Here is a 13895-nt window from a genome sequence, read left to right as displayed (position 1 = left end):
GAGATCATGATGACCACCCCTGCTCCTTTTCCCCTAACAAATTGTACTCCTAATCTTTATTTTATGTTTGTACGTATTCCTTATTTCCTATCACTTCTGACTCCTTTACTTTACTTCTAACCACTACCTTGCCCTCCTATTACTTAACCTACTCCACTTCCAATGATCCCTCCCTTATCCTCCCATTCCCATTAATCTAAACACCCTTCTATACCCCTTTTAACCTATTCCCTCATCCTCCCCTCTAGAGATACCTCCCTTATCCTGTCTCCCCTCTCTATCCCCTTAGCATTTTATTTCTTTCTGAATTTAGAAGACTTTTATACATATATATAGTTCCTTCTTGAATGCATTCCAAATGAAAGTAGATAATTTTTTCATGTGTCTATTGATAGCTTTGATTTTTTTTCTTCTGAAAACTGCCTATTTATATGCTGGACTATTTATCAGTTGAGGAATGGCTCTTAGCTTTATAAATCTGATTTGATTCCCTATATATATTTGAGAATGAAGCTTTTATCAGGGAAACCTGCTGTAAAAATTCCTTCCCAGTTTCCCACTTTTCTTCTCATTTTGGCTGCATTGATTTTCTTTTCACAAAAAACTTTTTAATTTCATGTAATCAAAATTAGGATTTACAGAGAAGCTAGGGTGGTACTGTGGATGGAACACCAGGCCTAGAGTCAGGAAGATCTGAGTTTAAACTCAGCATTGTACACTTACTGGCTATATGACCCTGGGCAAGTCACTTGACCTGTTTGCCTCAGTTTCCTCATCTGTAAAATTAGCTGGAGAATGAAATGGCAAACCACTCCATTATCTTTGCCAAGAAAACCCCAAATGGAGTCACAAAGTGTCAGATATGACTGAAAAACAACAACAGTCAGTACAAATTATCTACCATACTTTCTGTGATCCTTTCTATCTCTTGTTTGGTTATAAGCTCTTTCCTTATCCATAGATCTAATAGGTAATATTTTCCATCCTCTTCTAATTTGCTTCTCTTTATATCTAAATCAGGTACTCATTTTTACCTTATCTTAGTATACAGTGTGAGATGTGAGAAAAACATTCTTTTCTATGTGGCCACTCTTTTTACTTAGATTTTTATGGTTATTTTATATATTGTTTTGTTGACTCAATTACTTCACCTCTGTATTAGATTGTGTAAATCTTTCTTTTTTCCATTTTTATCATATTCATCATTTCTTATAGCAAAAATATTTCATTAAATTTATGTACCACAATTTGTTTAGCTATTTCCTTCAGTTGTTTTTTTTTTCCTTTCAAGAAGGATGACCTTGGTATTTAAAAGTGAATAAAAACCAAAGAAGAGTAGGTGGTCAGGCATCATTTAGGTTTCCTAAATGAGTTTATGTGACCAAGCCCAGATGACTCACATCCAATTGTAATGGAAAGAAATGGTAAATGTGATTTCATTTCTGTTCCATTTTTAAAAATTAAATTAGATTTATTGAGACAGTGTCTTTATGTCACCTTTAATTCTCATCCTCCATTTGGAATAAGCCCTCCTTGTGAAAAGAAAAACAATTAAGCAAAAACATTTGATTCAGAGACCTTATTCGACAGTGTATAAAATATTCTTTCTTACAAGTTCATTGGGGCAGCTAGGTGGCATAGTGGATGGAGTACCAGGCCTAAAGTCAGGAAGACTTATTTTCCTAAGTTCAAATCTGCCCTCAGACACTTCTCAGGTGTGACTCTAGGCAAGTCACTTAACCCTGTTTGCTGCAGTTTGTTTGCCTGTAAAAGGAGCTGGAGAAGGAAATGGCAAACCATTCCAGTTGCCAAGAAAACCCCGAATGGGGTCATGAAGAGTCAGACATGACTGAAACGACTGAACACCACCAAAGAAGTCACTCAGCCATCTGCTTTGAGACAATACGTTTTATTTTCTCTTTTCTGGAACCTTCTCTGTTTTTCTCATTACACAGAGTTCTTTTCATTTACATTTTCATAGTCCATCTGTATATTGTTCTCTTGCCTGCATTTTGAGCTATAGTATTGGTTATCTTGAAAGGTCCTAGAGAATTTTGAGGCTGCTGCAGGAAAGGATAAGAGAGAATGTCATCCCAGTTTTCAAAAAATTGAAGAGGGTAGAATTGGCAAACTATAAATCAATGAACTTGATTCCTAATCCTATTGAAATTCTAGAGCATGTTATTAAGTAAATGATTAATAAGCACTTAAAAATGGAAACGTGTATCACTAAGTCAGCATGGATTAATTAAAAAAGATTATTAGGATTAAAATAGAACTGGAATAAACCTTAGAGTGTCTTCCAATTCCCTCATTTTACAGATGAGAAAATTGAGGTCCAGAGAAGTTGTGACTTGCCTAAGGTCATATAGGTAGTAAATAGCAGAGCTAGGATTAGAACCTAGGTTCACCACTCTTTCCACTGTACCACATTGTCTCATGTCAAGCTAAAATTGTCTTTTTTAGACAGTGTAATGAGACTAGCAGCTCAGAAGACGCACTGTAGGTATAAATTTCAGCAAAGCTGTGGTACACTTTTATATTATGTTTATGGATTAAATGGAAAGCTATAAGCTATATCATAGCAGAATGAACAAGATCTGGAGCTCACTGAATGACCAAACCAAAGAATAAGCGTAAGTGGATGATTACCAACTTGAAAGGTTTGAGTGTAATGAACCAACAATCTTTTAACTACATGTTGTTTCAATAGGTTTGTTTGTTTGTTTGTTTGCGTCAGTGGCTTAGCTAATGGCGTTACTGGCACACTTGTCCAATTTGCCAATATCAGGAATCTTGGGGGAATAGAGCTATATAGCATTAGGTAATGGAGCCTGTGTACAAAATCATTTTGATGGGCTACAGTCAAAAACTGAGTCCCACTAGATGAAATTAAATAGGGACATATGTAAAGCTGTATATTTGAAAATAAATTATTTTTATCAGTACATGACCAGGGAAGTGTGGTTAGTGCTGGTTAAAAGAATACAACCTTCCCCACCCCACCCCCCTCCAAAAACAGAGTGTTAGTAGAATGCAAATTCACTGTGAAGTGACAGAAAAGCAAAGGTTATCCTTTGCTAAACTAAGAATGAGAATAAGAATAGTCTCCAGAATGAGATAAATAACATTATGTCCTGGTAAAGACATCCCAAATTGTCTAGTGAAAGAATGTTGCAAACTATGAGTCTTAATGCAAATTGAAGCATACTATCTGCTCTCTCTCTCTCTCTCTCTCTCTCTCTCTCTCTCTCTCTCTCTCTGTTGTTGTTTTTTTGTTTTGTCTCTTCTTTCTCGTGGCTCCTCCCATTGGTCCTAATTCTTCTTTACAACATGACTAATATGAAAATATGTTTAATATGAATGCATATGTAGAGCCTGTATCAGAATGCATGCCATTTTGGAGAGGGAGGAGAAGAGTGAGAGAGAGAAAATTTAAAACTCAAAAGCTTATAGAAGTGAATGTTGAAAACTAAAAGTAAATAAATAATTTTTTAAAAAATGGATGTTGCAAGAGGGTGAACTGTTGGTGGTATGATGAGACAATAGAAGGTTTGGAACAGCTGAAAAATATATTATAAGCAGTAGAATAGCTGATCAATTTAGGGGAGAGTAGAATAACAACCTTACTGCTGTGAGTGCCCAGTTGAAATTAGATAACATAAATTTACAGTGGACCCAATCAATATGTGGTTTATTTTTTGTTTGTTTGTTTTCAGCAGCACGTGGAAAGGAGCAAAGGAGGGGAAAGGTAGCCTGATATTGTTTCTCTTTTTTTTTCTAATTGCTCAAATATTAAATATTGAAATAAATTTCTTAAATATTAAAGCTTTCAAATTAAAACAGTTATGGTGAAATAACTTTTATTTAAGCTAGCTGTAACAATAATTAAAATAGTAAATGTAAATGAGCTTTTTAGAAATAGATACCTTTGGAATCAACCTATTTCCACTCCATATATGCATGAGATCTCTCAAAGGGGAAGTTCAGCACAATCAGACCTGTTTCTCACCTTGAATCCAGGCAAGTTCCATCTGACAGCAGGTATAATAGAAAGCTCATGGATCCAGATTTCTCCCTTTAGCCTTGTTTCCATTTTTGATAATCTCTTAACCTTGCTTGTTCAATTCACCAAACCAAAAGTAAATCCAGAACTTGAACTATTTATTGTCAGTGTAAAAGTATCCAGTTCAATAGAACACTGACCAGCCCACTATGTTTGCATATACCCTCTTTCACAAGAGTCTCTCTTCCATGAAGTGAAGAAAATGAAATGCTTTCCCTTTAAAAAAAAAAAAGAAATCCTTCTCTTCATAGAGCATGCAAGCCAAAATATTCCATTTGTTCCAAGGAGAACTTCATTTTATCCAGGGAGAATCACCCATTGTGCATTTCTCCGTGTTAGAAAGTACCATTGGTTACACCTGTATTTAGAATACTTGGTCCCTAGCCTGGACTACATTCTCAAGCCTGCCAAATTTTCAGTGGTCCTTATGGAAAAGCCTATTATTTTGCACTTGATGACTTCAGTCTTTTTAGTTTGAATTTAATAAAGGAATGTGATGATGGTACATTTAGTATTGTTCATTTTAAGAATATGTTGAATATGATGAAGGAAATCAAGTCATAGGCATGAGGGATATTCCTTTTTTTTTTATTGGGAAGGGGTAGGAACAAAAAGTGGATGTATAGAAAGAAGTAGATTTCCTGCTTCTTATAGTCATTAGTCATTAGAGTGTTGGTTAGCAGCCAAAAGTCTCCCAAGTTTTAGGAGCCCTAGTTTGTTAGCAAACAGGTTTTAGCATGTAAATGTTCTCATTGCCATAGTTTTCCTCTAGTTATGTGAATGAGCCAATGTTTGGAGCATAGAAAAAAATGTGCAATGACTGATGTGTTTTTAGCTTAAATGATAGGTCCAAGGATGACCAAGAGAAAGGAAATTTAAATTACAAAGATACAGAGGAGAGAAAAAGAATGAAAATGGGGACCAAAAATGAAAGAAAATGGCAGGGGGAAAAGCGTAATGATGTCAGAAAGACCCAGGTTCAAGTCCTACCTCTTACATGTGCTGGCTACATTGCTCTGGGCAAGTTATCTAATCTCTTAGTGCTCCAGGTAGTCTATAAATTGCAGAGCAGTTGCCAGTCTCTCTCTCTCTCTCCCTTCCTCTCTCTCCCTGTCTATCTCTGTCTCTGTCTCTCTCCTTTCTCTCTCTTTCTTTCTCTGTCTTTCAGACAGGAAGTATAGTAGGAGACTCACTGGGTCCAGATTTCTCCTTCTAGTCTTATTCTCATTTCTGACAGCCTCTCAAACTGCTTCTTCAACTTGCCAAACCAAAAGTAAAACCAGAATTTAAATTACCTTTTGTTGATCTAAACCTCCCCAGTTCAAAGGAACAGTCTCCAGTGTGCTCCTTTTCCCCCCAGCCCATGATTGTTTACATCCTCTGTCTCACAAGAGCTTCTTCTGCAGAAAGAGGAGATAATGAAATGTTTTCTTTTTAAAAAAAAAGAAGTCCTTTTTTTTCTTCATAGATCATAGCAAGCCAAAAGATTCCATTTAGTACAAGGAAAATTTCCTCTTTCTGTCTCTCTGTCTCTCCATCTCTCTTGTCTCTCCATGTCTTTCTGTCCCTCTGTGTGTGTGTGTGTGTATGTGTGTGTGTGTCTGTCTGTCTGTCTTTCCAAAGAGGAGCTTCATTTGGAATAGATGAGTGTGGAGTAGGTCATCCCAATTTTTTCCTTCAGCAATAATTTCCCAAAGACATGCTTCAATACCAGGATTATAAATAGCTATAATTCTTTATGACCAGGCTTTACATTAGTACAGACAGTGTGGAATAGTGGAAAGAGCACAGGACTAGGATTTAAGAGTAACCATTCTACAAAAATGTGTGTGTGTGTGTGTGCGCATGCATGTGTGCAAATATGTGTGCCCATGCTCCCTTAAATGTTTTAGACAAGGTCACATGATGCAGTTTCATTGATTTGCTTGGTCTTTGATGTATAAAGATCTGTGATGTGTGATACCATCTCAACTAATTTTGCCACTTCTCCCTCCATCCTAATTTGGAGTAAAGATAATGTCCTGGGGAACCGAAAGACCAGACTGGAATATGAGCTCTGCCCTTTCTACTACTTACCTTACTGTGTTGTTATGAGAAGGATGTCTTGTAAACCTTAAAATTTGAAGTGTTATTAAACAATGAAAGATTAAAAGAGAGTTTCAATTTCAATTTCAATTCAATTCAATAAGCATTTATTAAGCCTTTTTTTTTAACCAGATAGGCACTGTTTAGGGACAAAAATACAAAGAGGAGGGGAAATAACTATGAAGAAGGAATCACTGAGATAATGAGAGAGCTGGGGAAAAGGAGGCAGAAAATGAAAGAATCTAGAATTAGAACAAACAAAAAATGAAACCAGTATTAGATTCTAAAAAGAAAACAAATCATAATATAACACAAAGAAATACCTTGAAAGCCATCCTGGTAGATGTTTTTATAATGCCCCTGAGAAAATGCAACAAGGACAAAGAGTTGACTTAAAACCAAAAACACTTTTATTTTCAAAGGTGTTATAGTTTTCATCTTTGAAACTGAGTAGTTTTAGGAACCGAGATAATTATCACATTTCATCTTCTGTGAAAGCTATACAGATGTGAATTTAAAAGACTGTGATAAGGGTAGCTGTCATTGTTTTGCCTGGCAGGTTTTTACAAACGTTTAAGATGGTATTGTAGTTGTTTGATTTTAATATACATACATATATACATAAATGTGTACATATTTTTAAATGGAACAATTTCTAGTTGTTACAGTTGTTGTTGTTGTTGTTGTTCTTTCAGAGATGATTTCTTGCATAAAATTCCACTTAAGCCTTAACTATGAATTGTTCCACATGTTGAAGTTGTGGTTAACTTTTTTTCTATGAACAGTTCTGTAACTTCTTAAGCTTTGGTGGGTTGTTATAGAATCAGTCACTCTTTCCTTCTACATAACCACTTATTTGAAAGAGAAATGAGAAAAGTTGAATAGGTGGGATTTCTTTTTAAAAAGCTCAGAGAAATGGCCATATCTACAACTTTTTATGCCATTAAGTATTCTCCCAAGAATCAATGCACCAAAATCCAAAACCCTTTACAGATTAGTGGTGTTACAGTAAAAGCAGAGGAGTTTGTTGGCAGTTCTGCTTACCTGATTTGCAGACCTGCAGTCTTATCAGAATTGGTGGTTACCTTACTCTATTTCTACTCTGTAGATAACCCAAGCTTCTTTTCTTCTGCTCCCAGCCAACACACACACCCTAAACTGACGCAGTCTTAAGCCCTGGGGCATGCTTCTGAGTGTTCTCAAGACCTGAATGCCATTGCTTAAATAGTTAAAGATCTCAGTGGCTACAGCAAAAGGATGATAAGGTAATCACTCCCCCACTGATTATGATTCCCCTTCTCTTTTACGAAAACATGTTTTGGAAAACATGGAATGTATTCAACATTTTAAAGAAACCCTGCAATGCAAAAAGCCAAAAGTCAATATTACGTTTTTTAAAGGTTTCTGCTAGAGTAAGTCTTCAGGGTAATTATTTGACAAAAGAGAGCACTTTTATTTATTCAACCTATCAGGACATTAACATTTTCCATTAAAAAAAAACCCAAAACTTTTCATTAGTATCTTATACAGGAAAACACCAATAAACATTTCTTTTTCAATCTAAGTTGTAAATTCTTTTTAGAGACAACAAGAAACCAGTTTCTAGGGGGAATCTGACTTGAACCCTAATGAAGGTAGTGAGCAGTAGTGAGTGAGCTAGTGGTGAGTGCATTGACTTTAAGTCTCCAGTAATTGCTTCAGCATATAGCTATGAGAGAATTGCTCTTTAATAGTTTTTCTAAAGAAAAGAAATAAAACACAAGCACAAGCACACACACAAAAGATCTTAGGGGGCTGTTTTTATGCTGTTAACAGTTCTTTGGAAGCAAATGGAAGTTAGCTGTAGAGAAAGGAAATGGAGCTGGCACTGTGAAAAGTTTGTTTTTAAATTTTGATATAAGGAAATTTCAAGTGAAGAAGACCATTTCTTTTTTCCCTTTGCTCATTTTAGGAAAGAAAGAAGTTTTATATAAACTGGTTCAGAAAGTGAAAGGATGAGTTAATAACTAGGCAAATTTAAACATGGATTTAAAATATTTTATTCCATAAACATAAAAATGTTGCCAACTTTATATGAAAGATAATATGGATATTACATGTTCAGATTACAGCAATAAATGTATAAAAAGATGTATATACTTTGATGTATGTGTGTTTGCGTGTGTGCGTAATATACTCTATGTGTATATATATTCATACACATATATAATACACACAAAAAAGCAAAAACTAGCTGAACTGAAAAAAAAACCTAAAGAAACGTAATTATTTTTGTGTGTATATACTAAGTTAAAGTTCTTAAATCATTTGTTTAAGAAATCTTTAAAGCTTTTTCAAATGCAGTTTTCCCCATATTCTATTCAGCTTTATTATTTCCATCTTATTCACTTTTTATTATTATTATACAGCTCTAAAAGAGAAATATTAAAATTGTCTACAATTGTGTTATGCACATATATGTATTGATATATGTATTTCTATGTCTTGTGTGTGCTATTTATTACACACATATAGAGAGAGGCCATTTAAACTGGCATTTTATACGCACATGCACATATAATATAGGAATGTACATACAATGATATTCTGTTGTTGTCGAGTCATTTTTCGGCCATGTCCAACTCTTTGTGCCTCCATTTGGGGTTTTCTTGGCAAAGATACTGAAATGCTTTTCCATTTCTTCTCCAGCCCGTTTTACAGATGAACAAACTGAGGCAAACAGGGTTAAGTGACTTGCCTAGGGTCACACAGCTGGTGAATGTCTGAGGCCAAATTTGAACTCAGGAAAATGAGTCTTCTTGACTGTAGGCCAGGTGCTCTATCCACTGTGCCCCCTAGCTGCCCCAATTATATATATATATATATATATATATGGACACATTCACATACATACATATATATATACTTACCTCTATTTACACATGTGTATGTATATCTTCATCTATTTTTCTATGTATGTATGTATACATGTATGGTCTATTTATGTATCAATCTATTGACTGGTCATTTAGATGTAAACATAGTGCCTTCTTTGTGTGAACCAATCCTCAATGCTCAATTCTCTGTCAACAGATAGGAATTCAATCTTTCCTTCTCTGTGTCTCATTTTTCTTCAATCTTCCTTTACTCTGGTAAGTTAGGATTTCCTTAGAGAGAGACTGTCTGCTTAATACTTTCAGAATCATAGGAGAAACCCTAATAATACTAGCACCCAACTTCTAGGGTTATTATGATGATAAAATGAGATAATATTTTTTAAGCACTTGGAAACCTTAAAGCACTGCATAAATGTTGGTTATTATTAATAATATAGGTTATTATCCCTATTACAACTGTAGCTTATGAGCTCCCATTGGTATATTTCCCGTTAATAAATCAGCTACTAATATTTAATTAGAATTAACCAAACCATTTATTGAAAATGAAAAGCAAACATATAGTATTTAAATAACATTTCCCCAATAAAGCTGAATCACATTCTTCCACAAATGTACATAGTGTCCTTGACAGTAGAATATGTTTAAAGTCCCAAGTTAGTAAATCATATATATAGGGAATACATAGGCCAGGACAACTACAACTCTAACTATAAAATTTGATATGCTGGGTGGCACAGTGGATAGAGCACTGGATCTGGAGACAGGAAGGCAATAAGCACTTATTAAGCACCTATTACCTGCCAGGCACTACACTAAATGGCTCACAACAACTCTGGGGAAGTAGATGCTATTGTTATCCTCATTTTACAGTTGAAGAAACTGAGGCAATAAGAAGTTAAGTGACTTTCCCAGGTCATGCAGGTAGCAACTGTCTGAAGTTAGATTTGAAGTTAGGTCTACCCTGAGTTCAGGCCCAGTGCTATAACTACTATACCACTTAGCCACCTCAAAGTCAGAAAGACTTGACTGCAATCAGTAAACTTGAACAAGTCATTTAACCTCTTCCTCCCTCAGTTTCCTCATAATATGAGGATAGTAATAGCTCCTAACTTCCAGGGTTATTTAGAGGATAAAATGAGATATTTTAAAGTACTTTTTAAACCTTAAAATGAAATGTAAATATGATAAATTATTATTATGATCATTAGCTTCAGCAACAATCCATCAAAGTGCCTTGATGAATATAGCTGATGTGTGATGATAGCTTCCACTGCTAAAATGAGCGAATCCATACTTTGCTGCACTAACACCTTGTCAGGCATGTCATCTCAGCTGGATGAAGTGACTGGGCTTTTCTGAAGCTCTGCTTTTAAACTGGCTCGTTATTCAACTGAGCTTGCTCCAAAACAGCACTTCAAGTATTTGTCTCTTCCAACTTCAGCCTTATCTCATGGCTGAAAATGTGGCAAATGCCTTTCCAGCTCTGCTTCTTTGCCAATAGTCTTCTTTTTCTCCACCTCTCAGTAAAATAGGTACAATGCAGAGAGGTATCTTTTGTCTTCTCTTACTTCCTCCAAGAACAAGTGGTTAGAAAAGATCAGAGTAGTCATTCTTTTTCCTCAGCTGTGAAAATCATGGCTAAATAATTAGCAATTGCTCTACCACATGCAGATCAGCAGCTCTGGTCCCAAAATACCTAGGAACTGCACTTCCCCCCCACCCCAGAACATTGAGCCAACTTTAGCTTCTGAAAAATGAACTAAACTCCCTTATATAGAACTTTTATGTATGTGTGTGTGTATATATATATATATATATATATATATATATGAATATATATACACACACATACATATACATACATACATCTACATCTACACACATACATATGTAGGTACGTATGTGTGTATGTGTACATAATACATTCATACATACATATATTCCACCATCTTAAATAGCACTTCAAAAAGACTAGATATTGTTTCTACACATTGATGTGCATATTGGGACACTGGGACAAAGTAAAATAATTAATTTATTGCCACAAAATAAACAATAACTTTTCATACCTTAAAAATCTTTTAAAATGAAAAATGTACTCTTTTGCTGTAGTCACTTCTTTTACATTATTTTTTCATTATGTTAACAAGATTTTCAGTATGTATTCTTTAATTTTTTTAACACTTTATCAGATTGGAAAGTAAATGGTCCTTTTTTTTTTTCTATTTTGGCTGCCTATATATAGGTTTCAGTTGATCTTAAATCAGGTGAATCCACAGGTTACTGAATCATATTTTATCCATCTACGGAATGCATTTCTTAGTCTTTCTTGATACATGGGGGGGAAAAAAAAACAGAAAAAACTACACTGAGTTTAAAGAATGGGACCCTGATACTGTCCTATGACTTTGCCACTTAATCTACTAGTCTGGGCTTAGCGCCTTCTTCTCCTTGCCTCCTTGCTCAAACTCCCAGCACAGCCTGTTCACAAATAACATTGCGATCCATTTTTTCCCAAAAATGAACCACTTTTCCCTCTCCCTGGAACTGTTGTGCTTCAAGACCTAACCCCAGAAACCCTCTCCCCAAAAGCTTGGAACAGATGCCTTCCATCTTATTGTCTGCCAGACTTCAGAATAAAGAGCTCATTGCTTCCCTCTGACTCCTCCAGACTGCTGCTACTCACCCACCTTGACCGAGAACCTTGGGTAAGTTCTGGCCCTTAGATTCTTCCATATGTGCATGGTGCTACATCATGTTTCAGTAATCCATCTTAATTTGAGTATTTCTGAAATTCCAGAAAAATACTGCTCCTCTGTATACCAATATATTTAAGAGAGTTCAGTTTTTGTTCAATTGTTTTTCAGTCCTGTGCGACTCTTTGTGACCCCATTTGGAGTTTTCTTGGCAAAGATACTGGAGTGGTTTGCCATTTCCTTCTCCAGCTTATTTTACTAATGAGGAAACTGAGACAAGCAGGGTTAAGTGACTTGATCAGGGTAACACAGCTGATAAATGTCTGAGGCTAGATTTGAACTCAGGAAAAGGAACCGTCTGAACTCTCCACTGTGCCCACCTAGCCACCGCTTTGAGAGAGTTCACCATTCTCTAAATGAGAAAAAGACTTTCTGGACCACTGGAAGAAAGAAAAAAAAATGTCCAAAACATTTTAGGGTGGATATTTTACAATGTGATGAAAATGCCCAGAACTTGTAAGCTCACTTGGACTTCTTCTGATAATAGCTTTAAATTAAAAAGTGTTTCATCAGTAAAAAAAAAAAAGTCTTTTTTCAAACTTTAGTACTTTGGTTTTTGTGTTGCTTTGCCCATGACAAATGTGGTTCCCACTCAGTGGCACTTCAAGTACAGCCTCAGAGAATTAACTAGCAGTGTGATGATGGGCAAACCACTTAATCACTGTATGCCTCAGTTTTAAAAATAACTTATCTATTTCTTTTGAATTCTCAAATTTGACAGCATACAACTGTGCACAGCGCATTCTGATATTTATTTATATTACTTATTTTTTTGTCAGGATTTCACCTTATCCATTTGCTATTTCGCTGATTTGATTTTTTGCCCTCTTCTTTTTAATCAGATTGACTAAAGGTATACCAATCTCATTAGTCTTTTCAAAGAATCATCTATTAGATTTACTTATCATTTTTTAGTTTCTAGTTTATTTCTCTGATAATTTTTCACATCTCTTTTGTACTTATTTTATGCTTGTTTATTTGTTGACATTTTAATTTTTAAAATGCATATTAATCTTCTTTTCAATTTTGTTAATGTATGGTTTTAGGGATATCATTTTTCTTAAGAGAATTATTTTGGGTTCCAAAAATTTTACTGTTATTTCATCATTATTATTTTCTTTCACACTGTTATTAATTATTTCTGTCATTTGTCCATTGACTCACTCGTTATTTAGAATTTCATTGTGAAGTCTCTATTTAGGTATCTTTTTGATTGTGCTCCTTGAACTAATTTTATTGCATTATAATTTGTAAAGAATATTTACTAATGGGGGCAGCTAGGTGGCACAGTGGATACAGCATGGCCCTGAAGTCAGGAGGACCTGAGTTCAAATCCGACTTTAGACCAAACACTTGACAGCTTACTACCAGCACACATAACCGCAGCTTTTGGTGTTTTTGAACTTTTCATTTATTTGGATGGTGCCTTTGACCTTTGTGTCACTTCAGTGTCAAAAGGAGGATTTGAGAGAGAAGAAACGACATTTGCAGTGCTCTACAGATTAAGAAACATACTGTTTGAACGAAACAGAAGGGTGATAGATGCCATTGCTTGCTCTGAACTTTGTATGGATGATCTTTTCTCAGATTACTACTATGATAAACCACTCAGTGTGACTGACTTTTCCCTTAGAGAAGGGACTCACGTCCGAGTTAATTTACTCAATCATCATATTCCAAAAGGGCCTTGTGTCCTCTGTGGAATGGGGAACTATAAGAGGGAAACTGTTTATGGATGTTTTGAGTGTTCTTTCAATGGACAAAAGTATGTAAGACTTCATGCTGTGCCCTGCTTTGATGTTTGACACAAGAGAATTAAATAAAATGAGTGCCTTTGGTGCAAAAAGAAAAATGTCACCTAACCCCAATTGCCCCACCCCCAAAAAAGAATATTTACTATTAATGCCTTTTTGCATTTATTTGTAATGTCTTTGTGTCCTCATGCACAGTCAGTTTTTATAAATGTTCTATGTGGTGCTGAAAAATATGTCTATATGTATGTATGTATATACACATATATGTATATATTTGTTGTTGTTCAGTCATTTCAGTCATGACCAACTCTTCATGACCTCATTTGGGATTTTCTTGGCAAATATACTAGAGTAG

At 35.2% G+C, this 13895-nt stretch overlaps 1 pseudogene; it reads left to right on the top strand.

Moving 5' to 3' along the window:
• LOC144456414 (pejvakin pseudogene) overlaps positions 1–13609 on the top strand; it is a 29388-nt pseudogene extending 15779 nt beyond the window's left edge.
• The last annotated feature ends 286 nt before the right edge of the window (positions 13610–13895 follow it).

Source organism: Phascolarctos cinereus, unplaced genomic scaffold (assembly GCF_003287225.1).
Source record: "Phascolarctos cinereus isolate Bilbo 61053 unplaced genomic scaffold, phaCin_HiC Scaffold_3;HRSCAF=262, whole genome shotgun sequence".
Lineage (NCBI taxonomy): Eukaryota > Metazoa > Chordata > Mammalia > Diprotodontia > Phascolarctidae > Phascolarctos > Phascolarctos cinereus.
The sequence above is the reverse complement of the archived record's forward strand: the minus strand, read 5'-3'. Positions and strand labels throughout refer to the sequence as shown.